This window comes from Macaca fascicularis, chromosome 11 (assembly GCF_037993035.2).
Source record: "Macaca fascicularis isolate 582-1 chromosome 11, T2T-MFA8v1.1".
Classification (NCBI taxonomy): domain Eukaryota; kingdom Metazoa; phylum Chordata; class Mammalia; order Primates; family Cercopithecidae; genus Macaca; species Macaca fascicularis.
In genome coordinates, this window is record NC_088385.1 from 27,690,579 (window position 1) to 27,711,905 (window position 21,327).

General features: G+C 42.1%; 1 pseudogene; it reads right to left on the reverse strand.

Annotated features, from left to right (window-relative positions):
* Nucleotides 1–2,553: 2,553 nt before the first annotated feature.
* Nucleotides 2,554–21,327, reverse strand: part of LOC102146903 (membrane protein BRI3 pseudogene) — a 29,100-nt pseudogene continuing 10,326 nt past the window's right edge.

The following is a 21,327-nucleotide window of genomic DNA, read 5'->3' on the forward strand; positions in this document are numbered from 1 at the left end:
CTCTTGAACCCTGTTTCCTGTTAAAATGTTTATCAAGACAATGCATGCAAAGCAGGACACAGACCCTCATCAGTAATTCTAATTTTGCCTTCGCCTTGTGATATTTATGGCCCTTTGAAGCATGTGATCATTGTAACCTACTCCCTGTTTGTATACACTTCCCCTTTCAAAATCCCTAATAAAAACTTGCTGTTTTTGTGGCTCAGGTGGATATCACAGAACCTGCTCATATGTGATGTCACCCCTGGAGGCTCAGCTATAACATTTCTCTCTTTGTACTCTTTCTCTCTTATTTCTCAGACTGGCCAACACTTAGGGAAAATAGAAAAGAACCTACATTGAAATATTGGAAGCTGGTTCCCCCAAAACTGGGGCTCAAGCAATCCTCCTGCTTTGGCCTCCCAAAGTGCTGGGATTACAGGTGTGAGCCACCACACCTGGCATATTTTTATTTTTTCCTAATTTTTGTCTTTATTTTGCTTTTTAGTTTTTCTTTCAGCTTTCCGAGGTTGAATGCCCTTGTCTCTTGAATAATTCAGAGACTATAATTTTATATATGTTAGGCCTTTTGAAGTTGTCCCGTAGCAAATACTGTATTTATTTTCCATTATTTTTTCTTTGTCTCATTTTCAATAGTTTCTATTTCTTTAAGTTTACTAACATTTTTTCTTTTGTAGCATCTAATCCACTGTTAACATAGTCTCTATTTTATCTCAAATATTATCTTTTTTATTTCTTATAGTTTCATTTGAGTCTTTTTTTCTCTCCTCAGAACTTGCAGGGATGAAAGAGTCATTTAAATATCTTCTTTATTTTAACATACTTATGTTTCCTCTACCTTTGTGAACATATAAAATATAATTTATAATGTAATATAAATATTCATTATAACTTTTAATATACTTGCTTATGAATTCTATTCTTCATCTCATTTCTGGATCCCTTTCAGTTATTCATAATTCTCCTCATTTTGGGTCATATTTTTTTGCTTATTTGCATGTCACATGATATTTGCTGGATGCCAGACATTGTGAATTTTGTCTTGTTGAGTAATAGGAATTCTTGTATTGCTTTCGTTTCAATATTCTTGTGCCTTGTCCTGGGACACAACTGTCAGTTGGAACCAGTTTTACCTTTCCTTTCTGTTTCTTTTTCTTTTTTTTTTGAAACAGTCTTGCTCTGTTACCCAGGTTGGAGTACAGTGGTGCAGTTTCAACTCACTGCAACCTCCGCCTCCCAGGTGCAAGCAATTCTTGTGCCTCAGCTACATAAGTAGCTGAGATTACAGGCATGTACCACCATGCCTGGCTAATTTTTGTATTTTTAGTAGAGATGGGGGTTTTGCCATGTTGGCCAAGCTGGTCTCCAACTTCTGGCCTCAAATGATCTGTGCATCTCAGCCTCCCAAAGTGTTGGGATTACAGGTGTGTGAGTCACTAGGCCCAGCCTATCTTTCCTTACTTTTAAACTTTGTGAGATGTGACCAGAGCAGTCTTTAGTCAAGAGTGATTTTGTCCCACTTCTGAGGAAATACTCTTCTGAGTTCCATACCCAAAATTCCATGTATTACAAAGTTTTCCCACTCTAATTGGTGAGAATGTCCACTATTCTAGGCTCTGTGTTTTTTTGTTGTTTGTTTGTTTGTTTATTTGTTTTTTTGAGACAGAGTCTTGCTCTGTTTCCCAAACTGGAGTGCAGTGGCGTGATCTCAGCTCACTGCAACCTCCATCTCCCAGGTTCAAGCGATTCTCCAGCCTCAGCCTCCTGAGTAGCTGGGACTACAGGTGCCCACCACCACATGCGACTAAATGTTGTATTTTTAGTAAAGACAGAGTTGCACCATATTGGCCAGGCTGGTCTCAAACTCCTAACCTTGTGATCCACCCACCTCAGCCTCCCAAAGTGCTGGGATTACAGGTGTGAGCCACTGAACCTGGCCTTTGTTGTTTTTTTTTAATGGTATGAATCTCATTTATTAAAAATATTATTTCTCGCCTTTCTCAAATTGAAGACTGCAAATAATAAAAGCAGTGCTTTATTGAGTTGTCATTAACCCTGGGAGGGAGCAGCAGAGCTGCCTCTCCACGCTCCAGGAAACCGCGGCTCGCATGTGACACATCTATCCCATCTTGCTTTACAAAACAGTCCTGAGGCTGGGCACGGTGGCTTACACCTGTAATCCCAGCACTTTTGGGGGCAAGGCAGATGGATCACCTGAGCTCAGGAGTTCAAGACCAGTCTGTCCAACATGGTGAAACCCCATCTCTACTAAAAATACAAAAATTAGCCAGACGTGGTGGTTGGTGCCTGTAATCCCAGCTACTCTGGAGGCTGAGGCAGGAGAATGGCTTGAACTTGGGAGGCAAAGGTTGCGGTGAGCCGAGATTGCGCCATTATAATCCAGCCTGGGTGACAAGAGTGAAACTCTGACTCAAACAACAACAACAACAACAACAAAACAGTTCTGAAGCTTAATCAAATGAAACTATTATACACGAAATTTACATTAGAAAAAGAGAGCTGGGTATAGGAAAGCCGGGAGTGGTGTTCCCTTTAAGCTAAGGTCTCTCGGCAGTTGGGGCATCTTCGCTTCCTCGAGGCAAAACAGCAGATGAACCCAAAGGGGAACAGGATGATGACCAGGAAGATGCCCAGGAAGGTGAAGCAGTCCTCCAGCACCCCCGACCCTGCAGAGGGGACAGCTTCCCACGACCGTGATGGAGTTGGCAGGGTACTGGGTGGCAGTCCGGCTGTAGATGTTGTAGACCCTGGGGTGGCGGGTGGGTACCCCTGTGATGAGGTAGGGGTAGGGCTTTGGCGGGGGCTGGCAGGGGTGGCACCATAGCTGTGCAGGGTGCATGCACAGTTGCCCTGGACGGCCTGCAGTTTGTAGGCCAACAGCCGCTCCTGCAGCAGGGGCTTGTGGTCCACGGCTGACCCACTCAGCTCGGTCGGCCCCAGTGGTGACCCTAATCTTGAGGAGTTTCCTCACAGATGTGTGCTGACCGGTACCTACATAAGGGAGGAGGGATCCACTCACTGCAGATTTCGAGAGTTCTCTCTCCCCACTCCTCTTCAGCACTGTGTTCTGCAAATCCTGGCTGCCTTGGCCTCCCTATACTCCCAACAATGTCTCCTCAACTCATTGACAACCCAGGTGTATTCTCTATGCTATAGTCTGGAGACTCTAGGCAGGAAGCTGGGTCCATCATTAGGCTCACTTCATTTGTTTTTCCTGCTCTCAGGGATTACTGCTCTCTTCTGTTATTCAATGTCTGAAAACCATTGTTTCAAATACATACTTTTTGGTGTTTTAGTTATTTAAGGCAAGAGAATTAATCTGGTCTTGTTACTCCATCTTTTTTACAGAAAGTACTAGGTGTGAGGGCAGGGTTGGGGTGGCCAGTAATTTAGAACTATTTGTCACAAATAAGCATTTTGGCACGACAGCAAAGCTGCTAAGCGCGCCTAATATGACCACTGCTCCCCGCCATCGGATATGTGCTTTTTATGCCTTTTAAAGAGGTAACATTGAGTACATGCACAATTACATAATGTAAATTAATAGCCACCCTATTTCATAAAAATAAAGAGCAAAAGTATATATTAGTTCTCACAATTATATTTGGTGATTTATGCTTCAATATTTTATCTTACTTCAAAATTCCCCAGCTATCCAAAGATTATCTATTAATTCAATTTACTACAGTCCAAAGGCTTAATTTAACTAAAGATTTTAGGTATTATGCTGAATCTAACACAATACAAAATATAATTAATGCTGATATAAAAACATGTATCAGAATTATAATTCAGCCGGGCGCAGTGGCTCATGCCTGTAATCCCAGCACTTTGGGAGGCTGAGGGAGGTGGATCACTCAAGCTCAGGAGTTCAAGACCAGCCTGAGAAACATAGCAAAACCTTGTCTCTACTAAAAATACAAAAATTAGCTGGGCATGGTGGCATGTACCTGTAGTCCCAACTACTCGGGAGGCTGAGGTGGGAGGGTCAGTTCAGCCCAGGCAGGTTGAGGCTGCAGTGAACTGAGATTGCACCAATGTACTCCACCTTGGGTGACAGAGTGAGACCTGCCTCAAAAAAATAAATAAATATATTATAATTCAATGTCATTGATTGTATTATTTTATATTTTCAGTATTCTTAAACATTATATGGGGTATAATGTTATCTGATCTATAAATAGAATAAGTTTAGGAAACTCAGATTAACCAGTCTCTCCATTAGAAAACAAACTCAATTTTATTTTTAAAAATTATACATTTGTATTATACTCCATACTGATAAAATTGTGGAAAGACAATGCTGTTTTTTAAGCCATTATCATACTAATTTGTCTAAGGATTTTGGTGATCTTTGAACTCAGCTTCTTATATCAAAATGCTCCTGAGCAAAACCTTCTATGAGAATATTTTTTTTTCTTGGCACTCCCTGAGTAATGTATTACAAGTTTCATTTCTTTATTTTCAAGGACTTCTAGGAATATTAAATTTATATAAGCACTTACTATTCTCCATAAACCAATAAAATCAGAGCTCATTTTTTCAAAAAGAATTTAATTTAAAAATACTTTTTACCCTAATTTACTAATATTTCATCTTCCATTCAAAAGAGATAAAGGCTGTTTCAATTGCAAACACATAGACATCAGAGAGCACGCAGTTGAGTTTTACAATCTCATCCACAGGTCAAAAGTCAACATGGTAACACAATAACATTCTGGCTAGATCTCAAAGACTTGTTCCCCTTTCCAGTGAGCATTAAATATTGTTTTAATTGACTTGCACTCACAATAGACAAACAGAAACAAAAAAAAAGACTAATAAACCATATTTTCCGTTTGTCATATTTCCCCCAAAGGAAAATAGTTCCTCCTCATCCTAAGAGAGATCTCCAAGGGGATAGGCAATAAAACCAGACTCTTAATTATTGCTGCCAACAGTGAGGAATTAATTATCAGTCATGTTCAGAACCCAGAGAGGCTCAGGTTTTCATACACATAGCGGGTGCCCGATGACCAGCCTGGTAGTGCATTACACACAACTTCCTGGACCATGCTGTAGAAAAAGGCATGGCTCACAGCATTGTTTTCTAAGAACACATGAATATATGAGGTGCTCTCTTGATTATGAAGCCAAGACTGGCCTACTGGTTCATTAGCAGAGGTGTGCTGTGGCTGGGCCCCATTGGCTCATGAGAGACGATTATGCTCAGCTCTTCCTAACTCTGCATTCAGTGACGTCACATTGGTAGGTTAAAAGGTCCATGTTACCAGTATTTATACCACAGAATTTAATAAATGTTGAAAATCAGCCCCTGCTGCCACCTCAAAGTGAAGCAGCCATGTTGTCTGGGATGACACCCCAAGTTCTTGGTCTCACAGCCAAGGAAATCAAGGATGTGGACACACCAAGTGTGAGGTTTACAGCAGAAATTTCATAGGTGAAATAAAGAACAGCTTTCTGCAATAGAGAGGGGTCCAGGAAAAAGGGTTGCCATTTTTTACAGTTGAATGCAAAGGCTTTGATAAGAAACCCATGAGGGTTGGGCATCTTATTTGCATAAGGTGCAAACTTCTGGGGGCTCCACCCCATCCTCCTAAAGCACATACAGGCCCTTAGCTTGAGTTACTCCATATTCCTTTGTTCCCCTTGCTGTGCACGTGTTAGGGGACAAAATTTTCCATTGTGGGCATACCTGGGCAAGTCACTCGTGTAGCCTTTCTTATCTGTGTGGCTGTGGGCACGTCTTAGGCAAGTCCTGCTGTATAAGCTCTCTTATCTGTGCCTGCAGGCTGTTCTTCTGTTTGAGAGAATGCAACCGAGGACCCACCCTTACTGCCTGCCTGACTGGGTTTTTTCCTTTCTCCTCTCATGAAAGAACCAATTGTTAAACATTTACCTGCATATTATTTTCTTTTATTCACTAGTTCCTGAATCTGGTAATGGAAAAAGAAATGGCCCAAATCACAAATTAGATAAGACAGATTAATACAGTTGTCCAACAAAATAAACAAAAACAAAAACATAGAATGTTAAAAAAAAAAAAAAAAAAAAAAAAGGAAGCAGGGGAACAGTCAGCCAGCCCAAACTTCTGTTGCCACATACCTGGATTTCAGCAACCCATAAGGTAAATTTTTAGGCAGTTTAATTGGCTCTGCCTGGTGAGTATACCTGGACATTTCAGTGAGACCTCCAAACTGGTTTTAAAGTATAAATTGCAAAAACTAATAACATCACTCTCACATAAATATAGAATGAATATGTGTCAAAAATTTTTTTCAATTTATCAATGAGAAAACCAACACGGGAGTCAAGCTCATTCAAAGACATATAGAAGAAATTTTACATAAATAGAACCAAGGTACCATTCCAACTATATCTGGTCAACCACTGAAAGCATTCTCCCAAGTCTCACTTGGTTTTTGCCCTTCCTAGTACCTTTGATAGCCATCTTATTATTACTAATCTGGTCCTTGATTGTTTAATCTCTTGGTAAAAGTCTGTGTCTTCTAGATTAAAACAATTCCACATAAAGATGATGCTGGCACAAGGCTTCTAACACATGCCATCTTCTGACCCAAGAAGTAAAGATATCCTGCCTTTGGGTCCCTTAGATCAGGCATCCAGAGATTTTTACACCTCCAGTACTAGGCAAGGCCTATGCCCATCAAATCATCAGGCCATCACACAAACAAGAAGTTCCCCTGCCTCCCTAGAGGCTGACTGCAAACTCTTATGAGAGAATCCTGTCCCTAAGGTCAATGTTCACTGTCAGCAAGAAGAAGTTACAAAACAATGACCTTCAGCTGGGTGTGGTAGCTCACATCTGTAATCTCAACACTTCGGGAGGCCGAGGCAGTAGGATCTCTTGAGCCCACAAGTTCAAGACCAGTCCAGGCAACATAGCGAGACCCTGTCTCTACACAAAACACAAAAATTAGCCAGGCATAGTGGAGTGTACCTTTGGTCCCAGCTGCTCAGGAGGCTGAGGTGGGAGGATGGCTTCAGCCCAGGAGGTCAAGGTTGCAGTGAGCTGTGATTGCAGCACTGCACTCCAGCCTGGTTGACAGAGCAAGACCTTGTCTCAGCAACAAGAGCTTACACCTGTAATCCCAGCACTTTGGGAGGCCAAGGCAGGTGGATCACTTGAGGTCAGGGGTTCGAGACCAGCCTGGCCAACATGGTGAAACCCTGTCTCTACTAAAAATGCAAAAATTAGCCAGGCATGGTGGCAGGCGCACCTGTAATTCCAGCTATTCGGAAGGCTGAGGAAGGAGAATCGCTTGAACTTGGGAGGCAGATGTTGCAGTGAGCCAAGATCACGCCACAGCACTCCAGCCTGAACAACAGAGTGAGACTCTGTCTCAAAACAAACAAACCAAAAAAACTAGCAACAACAACAACAACAACATCAACCTTTGCCCTTCATCTCCCTTTAAGATGAAGAATTGTCTCATAAGTAGAGGGGGGATTATGTTAGGGAAACAAGAGCATAGGAGAGCCAAAGTGACACCATTTTAAAATCAACTCCATCTTAAAACCATCAAGGCATATTCCTTGCCAGTCAGAACCCATGATTATAAGATGTTTACAGCTAAAGAAATAGCTTAATAATGTCTGCAAGGACTGTTTCCCAAGACAATGGGACACATGACCCTATGGATAAGACAGGAGACAGATAAAAACAAGTCACAAAACCCTGCTAGTAAGACAAGAGATAGTAAAAAACAGGTAACAAGACCCTGCTGATAAGAGAGGAGACAGTAAAGAAACCAGCCCAAACCAGCCAGAACCAAGAAGGTGATGACAACAACCTTCACTGCTCATTATACGCTAATTATAATGCATCAGGATACTAAAAAACACTCCCACCAGTGCCATGACAATTTGCAAATGTTGTGGCAATGTCCAGAAGTTATCCTATATGGTGAGGATGGGGGAGAAACCCCAGGTGTGGGGAGCTCCTCTACCCTTTGCCAGAAAATTCATGAATAATCCATGCCTTGTTTAGCATATCATCAAGAAATTGCTATAAAATAGGCAACTAGCCCCCTCCCACCCTGCTCTGCCTGTGGAGCAGTCACTCTTTTATTACGTTGCTTTTTAATAAACTTGCTTTCACCTAAAAAAAAAAAGTATAGAAGAAACAGAAATATTTATAGTCAATGAAAGAAAAAATGCAAAAATAAGATTACAAAGTTGGATACAAACTAGTCAATTTCCTACAGGGCCTATGGGAAAATAAATATTTCATCAGCTATGAAAGCTGTAAATAATAGCTGTAATTATTATCTCACTTGAATAACCTTGTTTAAATAGTCTGTTTCTTGCATCTCTACTTTGTCTGAGCTGGACCCTGGCAAAGAAGAGAAGAAAAATATTCATTCTGCCATAGATTCCTACCCCTGAGAAAAGAAAAAAATTAGCTTCTAATAATGTTAATGTTAATTGGGATGTTGTATACAAAGATGATGTCACAGCTATTTTTCCTTGTAGATGTATCTGGTTTCTGTTATTAACAGTGACTGAGATTGTAGAAAAATATGGAATAGATCAGTGTTTATCAAAATTTGAACTCACACACAAAGAATGTTTGAGCTTTAGCAACACTTCACTAAAAGCTTTATTAGTCCATTCTCACACTGTTACAAAGAACTACCTGAGACTGGGTAATTTATAAAGAAAAGAGGTTTAACTGACTCACAGTTCTGCAGTCCATACAGGAAGCATGCCTGGGGAGGCCTCAGGAAACTTACAATCATGGCAGAAGAGGAAGGGGAAACAGGCACGTTACATCCTCCGTGGCTGAAGCAGGAGGAAGAGAGGGGAAATGCTACACACTTTCAAACAACCAGATCTTGTGAAACTCTATCACAAGACAGCTCTAGGGGGATGGAACTAAACCATTCGAAACCACCCCCATGATCTAATCACCTCCCACCAGGCCTCACCACCAATGTTGGGGATTACAATTCAACATAAGATTTGGGTGGGGACAGAGACCCAAACCATATCAAAAATTAAAACATTGTTACTTAAGGTGAATCCTTCAATAATGTGATTATAAATAACAGAAGATTATAAATAACCAAAGAGAGACTTCAGGAGCTAAAAGATAAACATGAATAAAGTATACACACTTAAATGTGGACACTGAAATCACAATAGTTTCTGGCCATAAGATGGTCATCAGAAAATGTAGGGGATAGTGAAAGGAACAGATATATATGATCACATACATATATATAGTTTTGTTTTGTTTTGTTTGAAATGTTGTCTAACTCTGTCACATAGGCTGGAGTGCAGTGGCACGATCTCGGCTCACTGCAACTTCTGTCTCCCAGGTTCAAACTGTTCTCCCACCTCAGCCTCCCAAGTAGCTGGGGATTACAGGCACCTGCCACCGTGCCCAGCTGACTTTTTGTATTTTTAGTAGAGATCAGGTTTCACTGTGTTGGCCAGGCTGGTCTCTAACTCCTGACCTCAATTGATCTGCCCACCTCAGCCTCCCAAAGTGCTGGGATTACAGGTGCGAGTCACTGCACCTGGCCCCAAGTGTGTTGCCTTTAAGTGGTGTGTTTTTCCAAAGAGTGAAAGCCTTTTCCAAATTCCGAAGTTTGAAATTTGTCCTCTGCTGCATGGTTGTTACAGTCCTGGGAAATTGTTTATTAAATGATGCACAACATATTTTGAGTTTGGATATAAAATGGAATTAGGTTCTGGACTCAGGTAATTATACTTTTTCCACCTCCATGGCTTTCTGGTGAGACATTGGAACACCAGCCTATTTATCATGCAGTTAAGAGCCTACAAGTCTAAATCTTAATGTGTAACTAGCAGAACAAGTGCAAATTTTCTGAAGATACAGGTGAGCATGAGGGGCCCCTCGTAATTCGCTATCTCAGCTCTTCAGTTGTAAAATATTTAGAATTTTTGTGAAAACCTAATGAGTGGAGGTATGTTGGTGAGGATGTTTTGGAAAGAGGCAAATTGGACATCTAATCCTGCTTAAGTTCCTATTTAACAAGACAATGATGACCCAGGGGAAAATTTTTGGTGGTTGTAATTATTCACCTTTTAAGACATAATAAGAAGTGTTAATGTCTCAGGAAAGCCAATCCTGGTTCTAGCCAAATGAATTATTCCACTTAACACTTGTTTACAGCAGTTTTCACAATAGTAATTTAAATAATTACTTATATAATTTTATTTAAAACCTGTCCCTCCGTTGGACTGAAGGCAGCAGGAGGGGTAAGACAATGGTATTATCAGTGCCTAGTACAATGACTGGCACATAGATGAACCCAATATGTTTTTTGTTTGCAGAATGAATAGACAAATATCAGAAGCATTATAAAATTAATAAAAAGTCTATGAAAATAGCTGTATAAATTGTAAGACACAATATTTCTCTTTATTTTGGGACAGCTTAAAATCTGCATTTATTTATTTATTTATTTATTTTGAGCTGGAGTCTCACTCTATCACCCAGGCTGGAGTGCAGTGGCACTATCGTGGCTCACTGCAACCTCCGCCTCCCAGGTTCAAACAATTCTACTGCCTCAGCTTCCCGAGTAGCTGGGATTACAGGCACCCGCCACCATGCCCGGCTAATTTTTTTATTTTTAGTAGAGACGGGGTTTCACCATGTTGGCCAGGATGGTCTCGAACTCCTGATCTCAGGTGATCCACCCACCTTGGCCTCCCAAAGTGCTGGGATTACAGGCGTGAGCCACCACGCCCGGCCATGGGTACACTCTTATAAAGAGAGCTACTGCTCCCAGTTCTGTCCTATTGGTGCCTTTTAAGGTAGGCTTGTGTCGTAATGAGACAGAACTGGAGTGAGATGCGGCTATTCCTTTACATATTTTTTTTCTTTTTCTTTTTCCTTCTCTTTACAAAACCTCCTTTACACTAGTATCTTGCTGACACTGTACCTGATAACCCTGAGGCTTTAGTCATAAAAGGAAAATCGCCATTCCTCTGTGCTCTCATAGTGTCTAACCAGGCCTGTTACTTAAATAACTCTAGAAACTGTCATTAGGCTAGCCAAATAGCAAACCAAGGTTGTTGAGTGTCCCACCTTGGAAAACAATGCTGAACAATTGATTTATGGCCTCGTTGCTGCCAGCCAGACCACAGATGGCCCATTACTCAAGGTAACCATGGCAACCAGATATGCTGACCTGCACACTCTAGCCCAGCCTCGCCTTGCTTACCCTACCCCTGATGTCAATTCCCACACTTTGCCTTACTGGCTCTTTTCAGGCTGCCAGCCAGAGAACCCTTGTGCCTCTACTGCCATCCTTGTGCTTGAGCACAAGCCCCAAAGTAGAGCCTTATCTGGGAAATGTACTTGGTCCCGTGTTATTTTCCATTACATGGGGAGCCTAAGAGCCTGTGGGTCTGTAACAAAAATTAAATACTTAGGGAGAGAACATGCCTGAAAAGAATTGTTGCAAAATTGAAGCTGCTGGGGCTCTTTCAGGAACCTTCTCTTCAACTTATGTCACCCAGGCATGATTATTTAAACTAAAGTTTAAACTAGAATATCAGCTGGGTGCAGTGACTCACATTTGTAATTCCAGCACTTTGGGAGGCCAAGGTGGAAGGATTGCTTGAGGCCAGGAGTTTGAGGCTGCAGTGACCTATGATCATGCCACTGCACTCTGGGTGACAGAGTGAGGCCCTGTCTTTAAAAAAATAAAAATATAGCCAGGCACGGTGGTTCATGCCTATAATCCCAGCACTTTGGGAGGCCGAGGTAGGTAGATCACCTGAGGTCAGGAGTTCAAGACCAGCCAGGCCAACATCATGAAACCTCGTCTCTACTAAAAATACAACAAAATTTTAACCAGGCATGGTGGTGCACGCCTGTAGTACCAGTTACTCGGGAGGCTGAGGCAGGAGAATCGCTTGAACCCAGGAGGCAGAGGTTGCAGTGAGCCGAGATAGCACCATTGCACTTCAGCCTGGACAAAAAGAGTGAAACTCCATCTCAAAAAATAAATAAATAAATAACATAGCAAAATAATTTCTCAAATAGAAATATAATTTGATATGGGGGTTTTGATGATCCACGATATTCAGGAAGGAATGTGATATTATACTTTCTTTAACAGATGGCCAGGCGTGGATCACACCTGTAATCCCAGCACTTTGGGAGGCTGAGGCAGGAGGATCACTTGACCTCAGGAGTTTGAGACCAGCCTGGGCAACATAGTGAGACCCTATCTTTAGGAAAAAAAAAAAAAAAAAAAAAAAAAAAGGGCTGGGCGCGGTGGCTCAAGCCTGTAATCCCAGCACTTTGGGAGGCCGAGATGGGCGGATCACGAGGTCAGGAGATCGAGACCATCCTGGCTAACACGGTGAAACCCCGTCTCTATTAAAAAATACAAAAAACTAGCTGGGCAAGGTGGCGGGTGCCTGTTGTCCCAGCTACTCGGGAGGCTGAGGCAGGAGAATGGCATGAACCCGGGTGGCGGAGCTTGCAGTGAGCTGAGATCCGTCCACCGCACTCCAGCCTGGGCGACAGAGCAAGACTCCGTCTCAAAAAAAAAAAAAAAAAAAAAAAAGTTAAAAACCCGTTAATGAATGGCAATGGCACTACACTAGGTACTCAGACTGCTAAGATGAAAAAGACAAACTGCTTTCCAAGAGTTTATCAGGTAATGGAGAAAGATATATGCAGAGACCTCTCTAATAGATGGCAGGATTTGATACCTGTTGAATAAAGAAGCAAAGTGTTTTAGAAGGTTAGGAAAGAGAGAGATATTTGTGCTTTTAGCTCAAGACATTTGATATTTTACTTGCTGCAAAAACTTGAATAACTTAATTTTGGCTGACATTCATTCAGCACTACCTCCATGGCAGGTACCATTTTAAAGCACTTTATGTTTTAAGCTATGAAATGTTTACAGACCATCTTAATATTGGTAGCATTATCATTGTTGTTTTACTGATGATTAAGCTGAAGCACAGAAAGGTTAAGCAACTTGCCCAGAATCACACAGCCAGAAAGTATTAATAGCATAACTGAGATCTGAAACCAGGCATTGCAAGTCAGGACTTTTGCCACCGTGCTCTGCCATCATGGAAGGAAGGAAGTTGCAGGAAGAAGTGGAATCAGGGAGCTCATGTGAAAGAACTGGTCTTTGTATTTAGTTTTGTTTTGTTGTTTGAGCCAGGGTCTCGCTCTGTTACCCAGGCTAGAGTGCGTTAAAACAATTACAGCTCACTGCAGTCTCAACCTCTTGAGCTCAAGCGATCCTCCCACCTCAGCCTCCCATGTAGCCACCATCCCTGGCTAATTTTTAAATTTTTTGTAGAGACAGGTTTTAAATTTTTTGTAGAGACACGGTTTCACTTTGTTATCCAAGATGGTCTCAAACTCCTGGGCTCAAGCAGTCCTCCTACCGTGGCCTCCCAAAGTGCTGGTATTACAGGCATGAGCCACGAAGCCTGGCCGAGAACTGGTCTTTAAACAGAGTCTCCCTATAAAAGCAGAATCCTATTAAGGATTAAAGGAGTAATTCCTTTTATGCAAAACGGCAGGAAAACGTCTGCATCTACAGAAGTCCTACATCATTATTATTTTTCACTCATGTCATAACCGCCACTGAAGGGGTCTATGGGAAATGTGGAACGCCAGTGAAAAGTAAGGTAACAGATTACTGTAATTCACATCACAGTTCTAGACAGTGAACGCCCCAAAGGCGCTCCTGAAGTCTCCTTCATTTAGCAGTCTCGGTTCCAAGAGCTAAGAAAAAACTCCTATATCATGTACACATCTGTGTCAGAGAGCAAGTAACCAGTATTTTCTGACAGCGGGCAATCTTTTTATAATAGAACGAAGCTCTGTGAAGTAAAACTTTCTGTGATAGTGAAAATGTTCTCTACTCTGCACTGCGTCACTAATGGCCACGTGTGGCTGTGGAGCACTTGACATGTGGCTCGTATGACTGAGGAGCTGAATTTTAAGTTTTATTTAGTTTTAATTAATTTAAATTTAAATAGCCACACTTGGCAGCATGGACTGTTACATGAATTTCAATTCTTTCCAAACCTCTGGTGTGGTTCCAGATAATGGGCGGTGTGTGGACTGGGCACTACTCTGCAGACGGGCCAATGTAGAACTGCTTTTAGTCTGGAAGTGACTGTCACAGCAATTTCCTCAAGCTTAGGAAATATAAAGGTGGAATGATAGATTTGAGAACATATTTAATTCCTATTTAATTAATTAATTTTTGCCACTTGGGAAAACACTTTGAAAAATAGGCAGCATTTCAGACATGCTGGGTCCACAGAAGAATGACCAACCAACCCGAAACCTGGAAAAGACATGGGTTCTTAGTTGGGCTATAGATTTTGAGAAAGATTAGATGGTCACTGTGTTTGTCCTAGAACAGAACAGGGTGCCTATATAATGATGTGACGGGCCAAGCGCAGTGGCTTATGCCTGTAATCCCAGCACTTTGGGAGGCTAAGCGGGGGAAATCTCTGGACTCTAGGAATTTGAAACCGGCCTGGGCAACATGGAGAGACCCCATCTCTACAAAAAATACAAAAAATTAGCCAGGCATGGTGGCATTTGACCCCAGCTACTTGGGAGGCTGAAGTGGCAGGAACGTTTGAGCCTGGGAGGTCGAGGTTGCAGTGAGCTGTGATTATGCCACTGCACCCCAGCCTGGGAGACAGAGCAAGACCTTATCAAGAAAAAAAAAAAAAGGCCATGAAGGAATTTTCTAGGTTTAGATGTTACTATTGTGTCCATCTCACTCCCCCCAAATTTATACCTTGAAGACCTAACCACCAACGCAACTGTATTTGGAAATAGAGGCTGTAGAGAGGTAACCGTGGTTAAATGAAGTCATAAGGGTGGGGACCTCATCCTCTGGGACCGCTGTCCTTGTGAGAAGAGGAAGGGATCTTAGACAGCTTTCTCTCCACTCGCCACAGAGGAAAAGACACAGGATGACACAGCAAGAAGGCCACCATCAGCAAGCCAAGGAGAGAGGACTCCCCAGGAACCAAAGCAGCTGGCACCATGAGTTGGGACTTCCAGCCTCCAGAGCTGTGCAAAAATACATTTCTGTTGTTTAAGCTGCCCAGACTGAGGTATTTGTGATGGCAATCGGGGCTGACTAATCCAGATGTTAACTTCTTTATGATTCAAGGATAGCTGAATTCTGCCTTTTTAGCTTTCTAGAATGAACTTTCTGCATTAACACTAAAAATTCAATATGGAAGAACCCTACTTAAAGCATGGATATGTGGACACACACACACACGTGCATCCCAAAAAGGCTTTATTTTGGAAATTTGGAAATTTCAGAAGTTGAAGAAAAGTAAAATATTATCCACAATTTCACTACTCAGAACGTTCTTTGTTACTAATATTTTTGGGGCTTTTCTTCCTGTGGTCTATATATTTGAGATCATAGTGTATATAATTTGTTTTTATTCACTTAAAACCTCCATTTTAAAATTTAAAGATAATTTTTGTACTATTCTTATGTTATCAGTTTCGGATGCTCCCTTTCTTTCAGTTGCACTTCGGCGTTGATGGAAGATCAACTTCTCTGAAGTGTGTGAAGCAGAAATGCCACAACAGCCTTTGGAACTGCCAGAGAGGGCTTTATTAAGTCAACAAAATACTTTCTCAGCTTTCAGTCACCAGGCAGTGGGATTCAACATAGACATGCCACTTGTCTGGATTTTCTATTTTGAGACTCATGTAAGTTAGAAAAATATGCAAGTTCAACCATTTTCTTTTTATTATATCCTTCATTTATTCTTTTATTCATAGTCATATATTTTCAAAATGAGAGGAGGTTTTCAGAGTTGGTAAGACCTACAGAAAATCATAGAGGAAGGCATTATATATAGTCTGCTATGTATGTATGTATGTATGTATGCATGTATTTTGAGACAGTCTCACACTGTTGCCAAGGCTGGAATGCAGTGTCACAAGCACTGCTCACTGCAGTCTCAACCTCCTGGCCTCAAGCAATCCTCCCACTTCAGCCTCCCTAGTAGCTGAGACCACAGGCATGTACCATCATACCTGGCTAATTAAAAATATTTTTTTTGCAGAGGTGGGGTCACCCAAGGTTTTTTGTTTGTTTGTTTTAGTTTTTGTTTTGTTTTTGAGACAGCATCTTATTCTGTCACTCAGGCTGGAGTGCAGTGGCACGATCTAGGCTCACTACAACCTCCACCTCCCGGGTTCCAGCGATTCTCCTGCCTGAGCCTCCTGAGTAGCTGGGATTACAGGCACCTGCCACCACTCTCAGCTAATTTTTGTATTTTTAGTTGAGACAGGGTTTCACCATTTTGGCCAGGCTGGTCTCGAACTCCTGACTTCAAGTGATCCACCTGCCTTGGCTTCCCAAAGTGCTGGGATTACAGGCGTGAGCCACTTAGTCCTGCGGGGTCGCCCAATGTTTCCCAGGCTGGCCTCAAACTCCTGGGCCTAAGCAATCCTGTCTCTCGCCTCAGGCTTGGAAAGTGCTAGAATCACAGGTGTGAGCCACCATGCCCAGCTGTAATTTACTTTAAAAATTTTAGTGTCATTGGCATATCATTATATACATGCCAATTAGTTTAAGCTATAACTCTAGGGGCAACCAGCTGACCTGCCATCAAGGATGTGTTCCAACATGGTCATCTAACACTGCACAGAAGAGGCCAGGCCCAGATGATTCCTGCAAGGTTCTCCATTATCCCATCCCGTCCACCAACCAGGCTTTGGTTAATTAGCATATTGGATGTCAAAAATGGGTTTTATTGGCAGAACTAGTGTCTGTATATTATTAGGAGGGTAGATGCTGAGAACTGACTCTCATTGGTGAAAATAATATTCTCTCTCTATACATGTATAGGTAAAATAATTTAGGGACACTCCCTAAATTAGGTCACAATCTATGGTAGGGTGGGTTGGCCCCAAAGATGCCTGTCTTTGTGTAATCTCTTCTTTTAAGTGTGGGCTGAATTTAGTGACTTGATCATAATGAATAAAATGTAGCAGAGTGATGAAATGTCACTTCCAAAATTAGGTTTTAAAAGACTGTTGCTATTCTTGCACACTTTTTCTTTCTCTCCCCTCTTCTCTCTCTTTTTCTGTCTCCTTCTCTTGGAGCATTCATCCTGGGGGAAGCCAACTGCCAAACCGTGAGATAACCCTGCAGAGATGCCCATGTAGAAAGGGATTGAGACCTGCCAATAATCATGGGAGTGATCTTGGAAACAGAACCATTTAGCTAAACAGTACCAGATTTTTAAGCCACAGAAACTGAGAGTATGAGTGTTTATTGATCTGGATCTCTAAATCTTGGGGCAATTTGCTTCGCATTAGTAGATAATAAAAATGGGTAAGACATAGAGAAACTATTCAGTGTCTGATATGTTTTTGGCAATAATATAGCTAACACCTCAGAGTACCTGGTATGTGCTAAGCAGTGTTCTATGTATTTTACATATAGCAATTCATTTTATCCTAACTTTGATCCTATTAGATCACCATTTTACAGATAGAGAGGTTAAATCACTTGACCAAAGGCAAAGTTTGGAGGAAAACCTAGGCAATCTAGATTTTGAGTCCATGCTCTTAACCCCTGCTATGCTACTCCTCACAGTCCATCATGGCAGATGGAGTGAATCAAATTCTGTTAAAAGGCCATTATGGGCAGGGGTGGACAGGTACAAGAACAGAGATAAAAAGTTGAAAAAGCTCACTGAAAACTAAATTTAAATTTATTAGGAAGAATCTATATAAATTATGTTACCTATTCCCTGTGTCTTAGTCTGTTTTTTGTTGCTGTAACAGAATACCACAAACTTGATAATTTATAAAGAAAAGAATCTTATATGGCCATGGTTGTGGAGACTGGGAAGTCCAAGAGCATGGCATTATTATCTGGTGAATGTCATCCTGGCAGAAGGCAGAAGCAAGTGCACTAGACAAAGAAAAGATGGGGACTTGTCAGGAGCTCAGTCCCGTCATAACTAACTTACTCCTGTGATAACAGCACTAATACATTCATGAAGGTGGAGTTCTCATTACCTAATCACCTCCTGAAGTTCCCACCTCCCAATATTGCTGCACTGGGGATAGGTTTCCAACATGTGAACTTTAGGGGACATACTCAAACCACAGCTTTCTGCCCCTGGTCCTCAAAACTCATGTCCTTCTCACAGTGCAAATTGCATTCAAGCATCCCAAAAGTCTTAACTCATTCCTGCACCAACTCAGAAGTTCAAAGTCTAGAGTCTCATCTAAATCAGATATGAGTAAAATCTGAGACACAATTCATCCCAAGGCAAACTCCTCCTCTAACTGTGAGTTTGTGAAATCAAAACATGTTATCTACTTTCAAAAAGGTAGGACAGGCATAAAATAGACATTTCCATTCTAAAAGGGAAAAATAGGCAAGAAGAAAGGGGTAACTGGTCCCAAGTAAGTCCAAAACCTATAAGGGAAAACAACAGTAAGTTTTAAAGCTAAGCTAGGTGGTGGTGTGTGCCTATAATCCCAGCTACTTAGGAGGCTGAGTCAGGAGGATTGCTTGAAGTCATGAGTTCAAGTCTGTAGTGCACTATGATCATACTTGTGAACAGCCACTAACTCCACCCTAGGTACCATAGTGAGAACTTGTTTCAAAAAAAAAAAAAAGTCTTAAAGGTGGAGAATAATCTCCTTTGACTCCATGTCCTGCATCCTGGGCACACTGGGGCAGGAGTTGAGCCCCTGAGACCTCTGCCAGTCCCACCCCTATAGCATTTCTGTGCTCAGCTGTGCTTCAGCTCTCCCAGGCTGGAATTGCATGCTGCTGGCCCTACAGTTCTGTGGTCTTGGAGGTAGCCCCACTTCCTTAACTCCACTAGATATTGTCTTGGTGGGGACTCTCTATGGCATTTCCAACCCCACATTTCTGCTTGGCATTGCTGTAATAGGAGCTCTTTGTGGTAGCTCCATCCCTGTGGCAGGTTTCTGCCTGGGCTTCCAGGAGGTCTGTGGCATCTTTTGAAATTTAGGTGGAGGAAGCCATGCTTCCACAGCTTTTGCATTCTGCATGCCTGAATGCTACCAAGGCTTAAGTCTTATACCTCCCAGAGTACAGAATCAAGCAGCACCTGAAGCTGCTTGAGCCACCACTGGGGCCACCAAGGGGTGCTTAGATGGAATGCAGGGAACAGAAACCCAAGGTGGTTCTGGGCAATGAGCCTGTGCAGGAGGCCCCTGGCCCATCCCCTGAACCAACTCTGCCTTCCTAGAGCCCTAGGCCTGTGAAGGGAGGGGCAACCTCAAAGAACTCTAAATGCCTTTGGGATCTTCCTCCCATTGTCTTTATGAATAGCACCTGGCTCCCTTCTATCCATGGTAATCATTTTAGCTTCTGCCAAGTATCCTACTTCATTGCTCTTTAAATTTTACATTTCAAAGGGCCTTAGGACATCAACACAATTTACCTAAAGTCCTAGCAATGGTATAACAAAGATGACCCTACTCCAGTTTTCAATACCTTTTTCCTCATTTCCACCTGAGATGTCATCAGAATGGCCTTTACTGTCCGTATTTCTATCAACATTCTATCAACACTTAAGTAAGCTCTATGAGGATTCAGACTTTCCTGAGTTCTGGGATCTTCTGAGCCCTCACTAGAATGTTCCTTAGTGTTTTATTCATGGCAATCTAGACTTTTTCTAGCCTGCTTCTCTAAATTCTTTCAGCCTCTACTCACTACCTAGTTCCAAAGCTGCTTCCACATTTTCAGGTAATTGTTATAGTAACAACTCCACCCTCGGTACTAATTTTCTGTCTTAATTCATGTTCTGTTGCTAAAAAAAAATACCAGAATATTTAAATACCAGGATAATTTATTTTTTATTTTTTATTTTTTTTTGAGACGCAGTCTGGCTCTGTCGCCCAGGCTGGAGTGCAGTGGCTGGATCTCAGCTCACTGCAAGCTCCGCCTCCTGGGCTTATGCCATTCTCCTGCCTCAGCCTCCCGAGTAGCTGGGACTACAGGCGCCCGTCACCTTGCCTGGCTAGTTTTTTGTATTTTTTTTAGTAGAGACAGGGTTTCAACGTGTTAGCCAGGATGGTCTCGATCCCCTGACCTCGTGATCCGCCCATCTCGGCCTCCCAAAGTGCTGGGATTACAGGCTTGAGCCACCACGCCCGGCCTAATACCAGGATAATTTATAGTTTATTTGGCTCATGTTTCTGAAGGCTGGGAAGTTCAAGAACATGGTGCTGTATCTCATGAAGGACATCCCATGGCAGAAGTCGGGAAGGTGGAAGCAAGCACGCTAGACCAAGAGAAGAAGAAAACTGAACTTATCAGGAGCCCACTTCCATGATGACTAACACACTCCTGTGATAATGACATTAATTCATTCATGAAGGCAGAGCCTTCATGACCTAATTACCTCTTAAAGTTCTCATCTCTTAATATTGTTGCATTGGGGATTAAATTTCCAATGCATGAACTTTGCACATGCCAACATAGCACCCTATTCCCACTCGAACAACTAGCAGGCTATGAGGAAATCTGCCTCTATTGGCAGGGAAGGGCACTTTTCAAAGGAGGTATATAGCCCAAGTAATAGACACAACAGATATATCCATCCATACTCTTTTGTGATACTGTATGTTCTGACATTTCCACCCCAACTGATTTACTCAAGAGAAATAAACTCACCAACAGTTTGATCCATATGGCCCTCCTTCAAGATAAAATAAAATCTATTATTGCAATTTTTCACAAACAAATATTGAAAGTCATAGGCTACTTTGTTTTATTTATCTTCCTTTCCATAGTGACTTCCACATGCCTATATCTGGCATTTAGAATGGTGTGAAGAAAGAAGTCACCTGGGAGTCTTAGCAGAGCCTAATACATTGCACCCTAGTTCTGCCCCTGCAAATGACACCAAGAGATTCCTGGTGTCTTTACTCTGGGCACTGTCTGGCCTGATCAGTAAAAAACACAAGTCTGGCTGGGTGCGGTAGCTCATGCCTATAATCCCAGCACTTTGAGAGGTTGAGGCAGGCAGATCACGAGGTCAGGAGTTCAAGACCAGCCTGGCCAACATAGTGAAAACCCGTCTCTACTAAAAATACAAAAAAAAAAAAAAAAAAATTATCGGGCTGTGGTGGTGGGTGCCTGTAGTCCCAGCTACTTGGGAGGTTGAGGCAGGAGAATTGCTTGAACCGGAGAGGTGGAGGTTGGAGTGAGCCGAGATCACGCCACCCCACTTCAACCTGGGTGACACAGCAAGACTTTGTCTAAAAAGAACAAG